At 40.0% G+C, this 10,571-nt stretch overlaps 1 long non-coding RNA gene across 1 annotated transcript; it reads right to left on the bottom strand.

Moving 5' to 3' along the window:
* Positions 1 to 540: 540 nt before the first annotated feature.
* LOC150039858 (uncharacterized) lies at positions 541 to 8,162 on the bottom strand. Its single transcript, XR_016534198.1, has 3 exons — positions 8,052 to 8,162; positions 5,224 to 5,326; positions 541 to 703 (listed from the first exon to the last, which is right to left on the bottom strand). It is a non-coding gene; the product is annotated as an uncharacterized LOC150039858 (long non-coding RNA).
* Positions 8,163 to 10,571: the final 2,409 nt, after the last annotated feature.

The raw sequence follows: 10,571 nt of genomic DNA, 5'->3' as shown, positions 1-10,571 counted from the left end.
TCATCTCCACCCCCTCTTGGGGTAAACGGAGGATCTAAATTAATAAAACATAGCATGGATTTAAATTATGTGAAGATGTTATTTATCCAACAGTATCCTATTTTGCCAAGAGCATGATAAAGATAATTAACAGACTGTTTTGACAAGTGGCACTGTCATGCTAGGCATTGATTTTCTCAGTATTTCACATACTTGAGAAACATTCAGGAATTACTTTTAATATTACTGGCAAATATCTTTGCTTACTTAGTTTATACAGCATTCCTTTTGATATCATGTCATAATTAGACATATCTTCTCTAATTCGAATCAAAGAAGTATCTGAAATACCTTCTAACATTTTTATGTTTCTGAAAACCTTTATACTTTGTGATATTGTTAACTGTTATTATTTAGTAATAGTCTGTATGCTAGATATAATGTAAACCATTTGGATTCCTTGAAGATGAAAATAAGCAAATTTTATTTTATTTAATGATTACAATTTTGAAAGAAATCACAATTCTTATCTTCTTTCTCCATTTTGTGTTTGTCCAGCTCTTTCTTTTTTGTTGTTTTTCTTGCTACTGTAGGTCAAATTTTTCATCTGTATTGGGGAATAAACTTTTTCTTAGCAGTTTTTTTGGCCGATATAAATCTCATGGTATTTTTGAAGGTTTGCTGCCATGTTAGTTGTATTTTTTTTCCAGGTCACAATGAGGTACTGGTCAGTAAAATAAAGGGTAATTTGTTAGACTGTGTTCTAATAAAGTAAGACTTCTGAGCAAGACACCAGTGGCTGACATATGAAATGCTACCTGCTCACTATGCTGAGACCTGGAGGATCAGTTTGAAGCGAGTCCAAACAGAAAATTCTTCATTTCCAATTAACCAGCAAAATGTTGGACTGGTGGTGTGGCTCAGGTGATGGAGTTCCATCACCAGTACCAGAACAAAAACCCAAACGATGATGATGATGATGATGATGATAAAGATAAAGATAAATTATATGGCAGACAGCATCATAATGATTTCTACTCATAAGACATTCTGAGATGAGATACTTAGTATTTATGAAGTTTCAAGCATTTATTCAGTTCAGTGTCGTGATTGTATTGTTCTTGCTGTGTGGGCGGGAGTGAGTAACTTCACTTTTGAATCATAGTGAAACAATGAAGGCTTTAAAGATAGGGCATGTGAATAGTAGGTGCTATTTTGGCTCTGAAAAAAATATACCAGTGAACTCTGCTGCCATTGCAAAGGCACCTGGTGAGAAACACCTGGTGCTTTTCTTTTCTATTATTAAAGAACTTGATGTCAGAAAATAAAATGAAATAAAATGCTGCCAGTGACACATTCTGAAAAGATGGGTATCAAATCTTTGGCTTACGGAATTCATAAGGACTTTGAGATAATAGATTATATTACTTATGAGTGTTTCCTTCTTACAGTGGTATGTGTGGCTATTTATAATGATTCTGTCATAAAATATTTTATATGGACTCTCTACTATACTTCAGCAACAAATAGTAATTAATACTTTGGCTGATGTCTTTCAAAGTATTTCCCATGTGCATACATAAACATATAAATACTTTTCTAACACAACAACCCTGCTAACCAGATTACTTTTAGGACTTGTGAATATGAATGTTTTGGCGAATATTGCTTTTGCACATGTAAATAGGAAGTGTGAATTTTTTTCATATGGTTATTCTTTTGAAAAAACGTCATGCTAGTAGCCACAGAGCTCTGATAAATAGATACACTGTAATTTATTGAGTCTTGGACTACTCAGCTATTACAAATTGCACTGTGATGAACATATCTGGTTCGTCATTCATCTCTGATACCTCTTGATTCTCCCTCCACAGCACTGTGGGTATGTTCTTGGACTGTCCTGTCCACGTCAGAATATTAGCATCCCTCGCTTCTACCAAAAGATGAGAGGAACCCTGACATCTCCCTGTGCCTCCAGACAACCCAAATTTCCCCCTCCTTCCCATGTTGCTAAGGATCCCCTTGGGAATCCAAAGCTTCTCTCTGGCGGGCCATGGACCCAGAATAAATTCAGTCAAGAAAGGATTCTTACACAGTTTGCTACTGTTTTCTAACTAGCCAATTCTAAGGTACATTAGTCCTCAGTTTCTTTAGCTGTTAACTGGGAAGATGATCTACCACATGGAGTTTTGGGGAAAATTAAACACAAGACATTACAATGCCTCACACCTGGAAAGCACTCAGTTAGTATCGTACCTACCCAAATTGAGAGCATCATTTATGGTCTCAACTTATTTCTGTCCTTTTAGGCTCTCTAAAAGAGGCATGCCAGCAACAAGAGTTGTCTTCAAGTTTTTTGTTTTGAGCTGTGTGGAAGGGATATTTAGGGAGGTAGATATTTATAGTTATGCACGAGACATCATCATAGTCAGTATTTGAGTTATGTGGAACAGTATGTCAGGCAATGTGGGGAAAAATACTGCATTTTATATCTCATACAGTTTATATTTCAATTTTTATATTTGGCAGCATGTTAGTAAAGTGATGTGATGTATATAATTTGTAAATGAAAACACACTGTGCTTTCTTGCCCCAAGTTATTTCTTTGCTCATGGGTGTGAGAACAGCATTTATTTTGGAGACCACTTGCTGGGAAGATAGAAATTCTTTTTTTATTTTGGAACAGAGGAAAGGAGTTGTAAATTTCACTGCCGTTCAGAGTGCCTACAATTCATTGTGTGTTATTTCAACATCATATGCATGAAGTTCATCATTCTTGGGGTTTTCAATAACCGCAGAGTTATGATTTAAGTGTTCCCACCCCAGTCTTTCTTTGAAGATTGATTAAAATAGGAAGGAAAGTGAAATGTTTCCTATGTTGTGGATTGCCTTTCCTTCTGCTTTGAAAATGGGAAATCAAATATAATATGTTGTCCCTTTTGCAATGTCAACAACAAATATCTCGAGAAATACTGCCCTAGTTAATTAAGTCTTTTCCTGGTCCCTCTGTTCAATCCTCATTGAAATAAGGTGCCTAAGATATGTGGAGTTGCTAAACTTCAAACCTGCAACCTAATAACAGGTTTTAGGAGCTGCTGGAGGGAGTGAGCTGTGTATTTGGCAGTGTATACCATGTACATTTTCAGTATGTGTGCATTCATATTTGATTAAGAGAAGCACCACTGGGACATGAACTCAGGACCCTGAGCTCTCACTTGGCTATTTCAACTATTTCATGCTCTACCACTTGAGGCACATCTCCACTTCTGAATTTTTTCTTTTTGCTGATTAATTAGAAATTAACATTTCATGAACTTTTCTGCCTTGTCCCCAGCTTATGCTATTTATTATTTTTATTGATGATGATGATGATTTTAGAAAATACTTGGTTTGAACTTATGGCTTCATATTTGCTGAGCTTGCTTGCACATCTGGTGCTCTAGTATTTGAGCCAAACCTCCAGACCAATATCTATTTTTATTCTGATATAATCAAAGAGAGAAGAGAATCTCTCATCTCTCAGACAAACCCAAAATTTGAAGAAATAAATGAACAATAAGGTAGAAAGTTAATGAAACAGGACTGTTTCATCCATATTAATTGTCCCCGCCCTTTCATGTCCAGTGTAGCTACCCTACCTACTATGTAGAAAATATTTGTGAATAATGTAATTTCTATGCCTGCAAGCAAAACAGTGCACATGCTTTTTCTTTTATTTATTTATTTTTTTTTATTGTAATTAGTAAAAGGGTTACATGATATTTGCCAGATAGAAGGTGCATTAATTCACATACATTGATACCCTTTCACATGTCTTGGTACCCATTACCCTCCCCCCCACACCCCCCACCCGTCTTGGTTTTCCCCCCTTCCCTATCAAATTTCAAATAACCAAATACAAAGAAATTCAATATATCAGATAATAAATTGAGATACTATAACAATATGAGATAACCAAGGGACAGCAAAGGAGATGAGAGACAACATAGTACATTAAGGACAACAATCATTCGTTATATGGCTTTTGTTTCAATGTTCTGGAGGTCCTTTCAATTAGCTTCATACTATATGGCCTTATGTATCAAGATTTTGCTCTATTGCAGATCTCTGCTAGTAGAGCCCAAGGTTTCTACTGATTATGACGAATGAGGGAATCCATTGAGCCTAAGTTCCCTTGAGTCTGGCTTACTTCACTTAATAGGATTTTTTCTAAGTCTTTCCATTTCCTAACAAATGAGGCGATGTCATTCTTTCTGACAGCAGCATAGAATTCCATTGTGTACAAATACCACAACTTGTTGATCCACTCATCGACTGAGGGACATCTAGGTTGGTTCCATATCTTTACTATGGTGAATAGTGCTGTAATGAACATTGTTATGCTAGTGGATTTTGTATGATGTATTAATTTGTCCTCCCACAAAAGGGAAATGTCCTACTCCTTTACATAATTTTCAAAATTCCCATTGAGGCAGAGTATCTTTCAAATGTGTCTTCCTTGGCCTGTTTTCCAGATGTATGACTGGGAGTGGTGTTTTTAGATGTGAACTTGAAAGAGCTCTTCCTGTCCTGCTGGTTGCTTCCCTGTTTTGATGCTGTTCTGTTGCCAAAGAAACCAGAATGGTGTCTCTAAGATGTGCCCTTGACTACTGAGTGAGGAAGAGACTGATGGTACCATCCACGTTTCTCAAGACTGAGAAACAACACTGGAAACTTCACTTGAACCACTCATCCACAAAACTCAACAGACTAAATAACAGAACACGGATCAAGCCTGTTGGCTGTTTGGCAGGCAATGTGTGATCAACAATGCCTATTCTTTCGGCTGGATTTTGTTGGATTTATCAGTTACACCTTAACTTACAATGCCATCAGGGACTGAGACTTGATTCCCCAGTACTCAGAACACACAGAGCAAAATTACTTAACACCTTGGCCTGAAGTAACAATATCTATTTCACCGAGGTCGACCAGACATCCAGTTCTGTGGGAAGGTACTGCTGTCCATCACAACTATCCTATATGCTATTTTATTATTTTTTCCTGCAGCTTTCCTCGGTGTGGGGTAGTAAAAAGCTTACAGAGAAAGATGAACCCGAGTGGCACTTTGTAGAGGCATGTAAAGAACAATGCCAATTGTTATGCATATGGATTATTAGATGTACAACACTCAGTAAGCTTTATGCATGTTGTGTTACCTAGAGAGAACATATGTGTTATTAATATGATTTTAAAACACAGTACCTTTTCCCATGAAACTCTGATGCTCTGAGTAGTTTATATTCTCTAAGCATCTTTCCTTTTCCTCTTTCATCAGATTGCACTCTTAAAATTCACTGCATGGTCTCTGTAGGTAAGAGGAAAAGACTTAGCACTGCGATGGCCTTTCTGTTAAGCTCAGACAGTCCACATTTTCTCTGATTCTGGGATACTATTATGTTTTGCAGCCTCCTACATATTTTTCTTCTTTCATAGACAATTTCAAGTTTAATATTATATGTTTAAAAAGTGAGATAATTTTAAGGTCATAAAAATTTTGGAATCCTGCAGGCTTTAAAATACATGAAAAATGATTTAAAAAACCCTCACAGAGCCATTATTTCCATCTTTTCTAAAACTCGCCTACTAGTTAGCTGCCTTGTTGTGGAATTACTGTAAGTTGTGCTTTAAAGGGATTAAGATTAACTTGATTAGAAGAAATGCTAGTTACTAAACAATTAAGACAGGAAAAAGGCCTGTATGTTTGTATGTTAGTAGGATATTAATGAAATCCATTTGGTAGAAAACAAGCCATTTTAAATATTAATTTTAATATGAACTATTCTCTGGGCAAATATTTCATAACTCCACACTATATTAATATTAGAATTTTCCTGATGATTTGTGGCATTGAGAATAATAGGGGTTGTCAAAATGTACTGAAGGTGTCTCAGAAATTTTTCTTGAGGATTCACTGAAATTAAAACAAATTACATGCCTCAGGATAATCTTTGCTGTACCTCTAGTCTGGTCCTGAAATGACTGATTTGCAGTTCTGAAAGAAAGCTCAAAAAGAATCAACTAGATAGAACTGTGATAAGGATAAGCTTTACTGATCAATTAGAAAATAACCTCAGGCACAATCGTTCCCCAAGCTAATGCACTGAAAAGCAGGCTACTAGTATTGTTTTGTGTAAGGTGTGTGTGCATTCATTTTGGAGGTGTTGAATTCACCTCTGGGCCACATGCTTGGTGGCTGGTGCTTTACCACTGAGATATTATTCCAAGCCCTTTCAATGTTGGTTATTTTTGAGGCTGGGACTAGCCTGGGGTGGACAGGTTTGGGCTACATTCCTGTTAGCTGTGCTCCCATGTGTCACTGAGGATGAAGGCAAAAGCCATGTGCGCCCAGCCAGAGATGACTGGTGCTTGCCATCAGGGCCCCTGGCTGATATGGAGTTGGGAGTACTTCTGACTGGAATGGCCTTGAATTGCTCAACCCCCTGATCTCCACTTTCCAAGAAGCTAAAATTATAAAGATGAGCTCTCAAACCTGGCTCAAAAATGAATATTTTTTCATATATTTTATTGTAATTAATAGAAGGGTTACATGATATTTTCCAGATAGATGGTGCATTAATTCCCATTCATTAATACCCTTTCACATGTTTTGGTCCCCATTTCCCTCCCCCCACCCCCACCCCTCTAAAAGCAAATAGTTTTACTACTGACATTTCATGTTTTTAAAAACATGAGCAACAAGAAGTTGTTATAATCTTGCTTTCATGTTTCAAGTAATTCCTGTTTTATTTTTTTATATATATATATGTATTCTTTACTCATGCATTCTTTTAACAATCATTAATTATCTACTTTGTACTTCGTTTTATATGGAGAGCTGTGGGAAATGCAAAATATATGATATAATCATTGCCTTCTGAGAGTTTCTTTGGAATATTATAATAAAATATGAGAAGAAAATGAAAAAGGTCCAAACGTAGAAATCTCATTCTGAGCACCAAAATGAGCCGAATCGGTTTTGTTCTTTTCTGTTCTGATTTTTGACTTTTTTTTCCTTTTTCCTTTTTGAGACAAGATCTGGCTATGTAGCTTAGGCTGGCTTGGAAATAACTACATATGTACTCCAGGCTGGCCTCAAACTTAAGATCTTTCAGTTTCCATTTCCTAAGGATGGGATTATAGGCAAGTGCTACCATGCCCAACTTGAGTTTAGTCTTTAATTACTGTGCAGACACAGACACAGAGTAATTGAAGAACCACCTTAGGAAGAGCCAAGATTTCAACAGGATTAAGGCAGGAAAACAGGCTAGAGTGGGGACTAGTGGGAGTAACAGGGGCTGTGATCAGCTGAGTAGTTTATCTGGAGGGGAAGCCTCTACTCTGCTACAGCTTATCATCATGAGGCAGGACTGTAAGCCTAGAATGGTCAGTTGTTTCATTGTTTTAAGGAAATTTAAATTTTAAACTTAAGTCTTCTGACACAAACACACACACATGTGCATGTATACAGCATATATAATAGATGTATATATATATATACAATAATATATATATGTGTGCACATATACACAGACCCACATGTATGTTAATTAATTTAAGGGTTGGTGTTAAGGTTGGTGCTGTACCACTCAAGCCATACCCGTACTTCTGAATTCCTATTGGTTAATTAGGTTTAAGAATCTTACAGACTTTCCTGCTCAAGTTGACCTCAAACCGTGATCCTCAGATCTCAGCTTCCTGAGTAGCTAGGATTGTAAGTGTGAGATACTGGTGCCTGATATAGGTCTTCTGTTTTGTTAAATGATGGCTCAAATGTGTAGAAATACTATGCTGCTTAAACAACATGGAATGGGACTAATTTGATCTACTGGGCCATTAATTCTCAACTTCTGGCCTGTAAGTTGGAGTCTACAAAAATCTGGTAGTGGAGGCACAGCCAACTTTAGGATTCGTCCTTGTATTCTTTTTGCCTTTAGGCCTGTGTGGGCGGGGTGGAGGGGTCTGAGTTAAGTTCTATTGCTTGGCACCGCTCTGCTTTCCCTTTGTGTTTGGGGACGCGCTGTATTACTCACGCCTCTGCATCCCTCTGCGGGTGCTGCACGGTGGTGGGGAGTCTCTCACTCCCCTCGGGTCTCCGCTGTCGCCTGTGTTCCGAGTCTGGGTTCCGCTGCTTGCTGTTCTGGTTCCGCGTCTGGGTTCTGCTGCTTCCGCCGTTCGCTGGCCCGGTTGTATGTTGGTTTATGCAGCAATCGGGCTCCCAGGCTGGCCCCCTCCGCCCGCAGCCGCTTTTCCCGGCCTGCTGCCGCTTTTCCCCAGGCCCGCCGGCGCTTTCTGTGGCTTGGAACTGGCGGATGGAGGTGGGGGAGGGGTCCTCGCGTTCCGAATTCTTTGAGAAAGTTGGATGTGAGCTTTATCTGGATTTCTTTTCCACTTTGAGTCCTTCTCCGTTGCCTTTTGAGTTTGTTGTTGTGGATTTCTTAAGATAATTGGCTCGTGGGACTCCTTAGTTCTCTCTTTTTGTGAGAGAGAGCTACGCAGCGTCCCTATTGTCTCGGGGCCATCTTCCTTCCCTCTCCGCATGCGTGCTCTTCACTGGGCCTTGGCCCTCGTGCTCACTGAGCATGCGTGCTCTTCGCTGGGCCACGGCCCTCGGTGCTCAGTGAGCATGCGTGTTTGCCAAGGCCACGCCCCCAGCTCATGGTCCACGATGGCAGCCGCGAGCAGGTGGCCCTGATGCCGTTCTCCCCACAAACACGCGAAGCTCAACACCCGCCATTGCCTCAAACGTGTCTCCCAGAGCTGAGGAGCCCGGTAAGTGACCAGGGGCCGCGTTTAGCCGCTCCAAGTAGAAAGAACCCCAGGAAGGACAAGGGCGTCCTCTTCCCCACCCCTAACACCCCTGACCCTGAGGAAGAAAGAGACCAGGTCTTTCAGGTATCTGTGCCGGGGCTTGCAGGTGAATGAACCAGGGAGTAGAGACCCCAGTTGGGGCGACACGGGGGCTGCACGGGGCCTGCATGGGGCTGGGGCCTCATGGTCTGAGAGGAACGAGGGGCCTTCACTGGGCTGGTAGGTTTTGGGAGGATCTGTGCATGTGCGAAGTTGTGCCTTGTGCAGCTCAGGCTGGAGGATCTGCACCTGCCCGAAGTTGCGCCTTGCGCGTGTCTCTCAGGCGGGAGGATCTGCGCATGCGCGAAGTTGCCCCTGGGCGCATTTCCCAGGCCTGAAGCGTGCGATGCGTGAAGCCTTCCAGTGGGATTTTTCATTTTTTGGTTTTTGCCATGAAGATTGTTGAGTCTGTGTCTTGCGGGAGTCACGGTGAGACGGCTTTTGTTTACATTTCATTAGCTGTCAGATAAGGAAGAGTTATAACCACAGCTCAGCCGCTCGGTGCCTTCCTGGCCCTTGCACTTGGGCCGGCAGCCTGAGTGTCCGTGCTCAAGACTGGTGCACAAATGTGGAGCTTCCGTTGGCTATTACTGTTTTATTTTTATGTTTCCCCACACATAAAGCTGCTGTGAACATGTGTGCACAAGTCTTTGTAGCAGTATATGCTGTTTTTTTTTCTTTCTTTCTGGAATGCATTGCGAGGCATGAATACCTTAATCATACAGTAGGTGGGTGTTTAAGGTTTGGAGAAACAGCAAACACGTTTTCTGACGTGGTTATACCGTTTTAAATTTTCATTAGTTGTTTCAGAGAGCGAGGGTTCCTTCACAACAACACTTGGTACAAAGGCTGCTTAAAAACATTGGATCTGCTGTAAAGATGATTTTTTTCCCTCCTTGCTCTTTGGCTCATGTGCTTCTGACCAGTTTGTTAGGGCATTTGCTTTTGAAGATGCCAAGAGAGTCATGATGTAGGTAGAACAAGAATTCATTATTTTTTTAAATTTTTTATTATAATTAGTAAAAGGGTTACATGATATTTGCCAGATAGAAGGTGCATTAATTCACATACATTGATACCCTTTCACATGTCTTGGTACTCATTATCCTCCCCCCCGTCCCCCCACCCGTCTTGGTTTTCCCCCCTTCCCTATCAAATTTCAAATAACCAAGTAGAAATAAATTCAATATATCAGATAACAAAGTGAGATACTATAACAATATGAGATAACCAAGGGACAGCAAAGGAGATGAGAGACAACGTAGTACATTAAGGACAACAATCATTCGTTACATGGCTTTTGTTTCAATATCCTGGAGTTCATTTCATTTAGCTTCATACTATATGGCCTTATGTATCAAGATTTTGCTCTATTACAGGTCTTTGCTGGTAGAGCCCAAGGTTTCCACTGATTATGACGAATGAGGGAAACCATTGAGCCTAAGTTCCTTTGAGTCTGGCTTACTTAACTTACTATGATGTTTTCTAAGTCTTTCCATTTCCTAACAAATGGGGCGATGTCGTTTTTCTGACAGCAGCATAGAATTCCATTGTGTACAAATACCACAACTTGTTGATCCACTCATCCACTGAGGGACATCTAGGTTGGTTCCATATCTATGCTATGGTGAATAGTTCTGCAATGAACATTGTTGTGCTAGTGGGTTTAGTATGTCCTTGTTTCTGGTTGGTTGGATAAATGC

The sequence above is a fragment of the Megascapheus bottae genome, unplaced genomic scaffold (assembly GCF_031878675.1).
Source record: "Megascapheus bottae isolate mThoBot1 unplaced genomic scaffold, mThoBot2.hap1 HAP1_SCAFFOLD_107, whole genome shotgun sequence".
In the NCBI taxonomy this organism is placed as follows: domain Eukaryota; kingdom Metazoa; phylum Chordata; class Mammalia; order Rodentia; family Geomyidae; genus Megascapheus; species Megascapheus bottae.
This window is presented reverse-complemented; position numbering and strand designations above follow the sequence as displayed.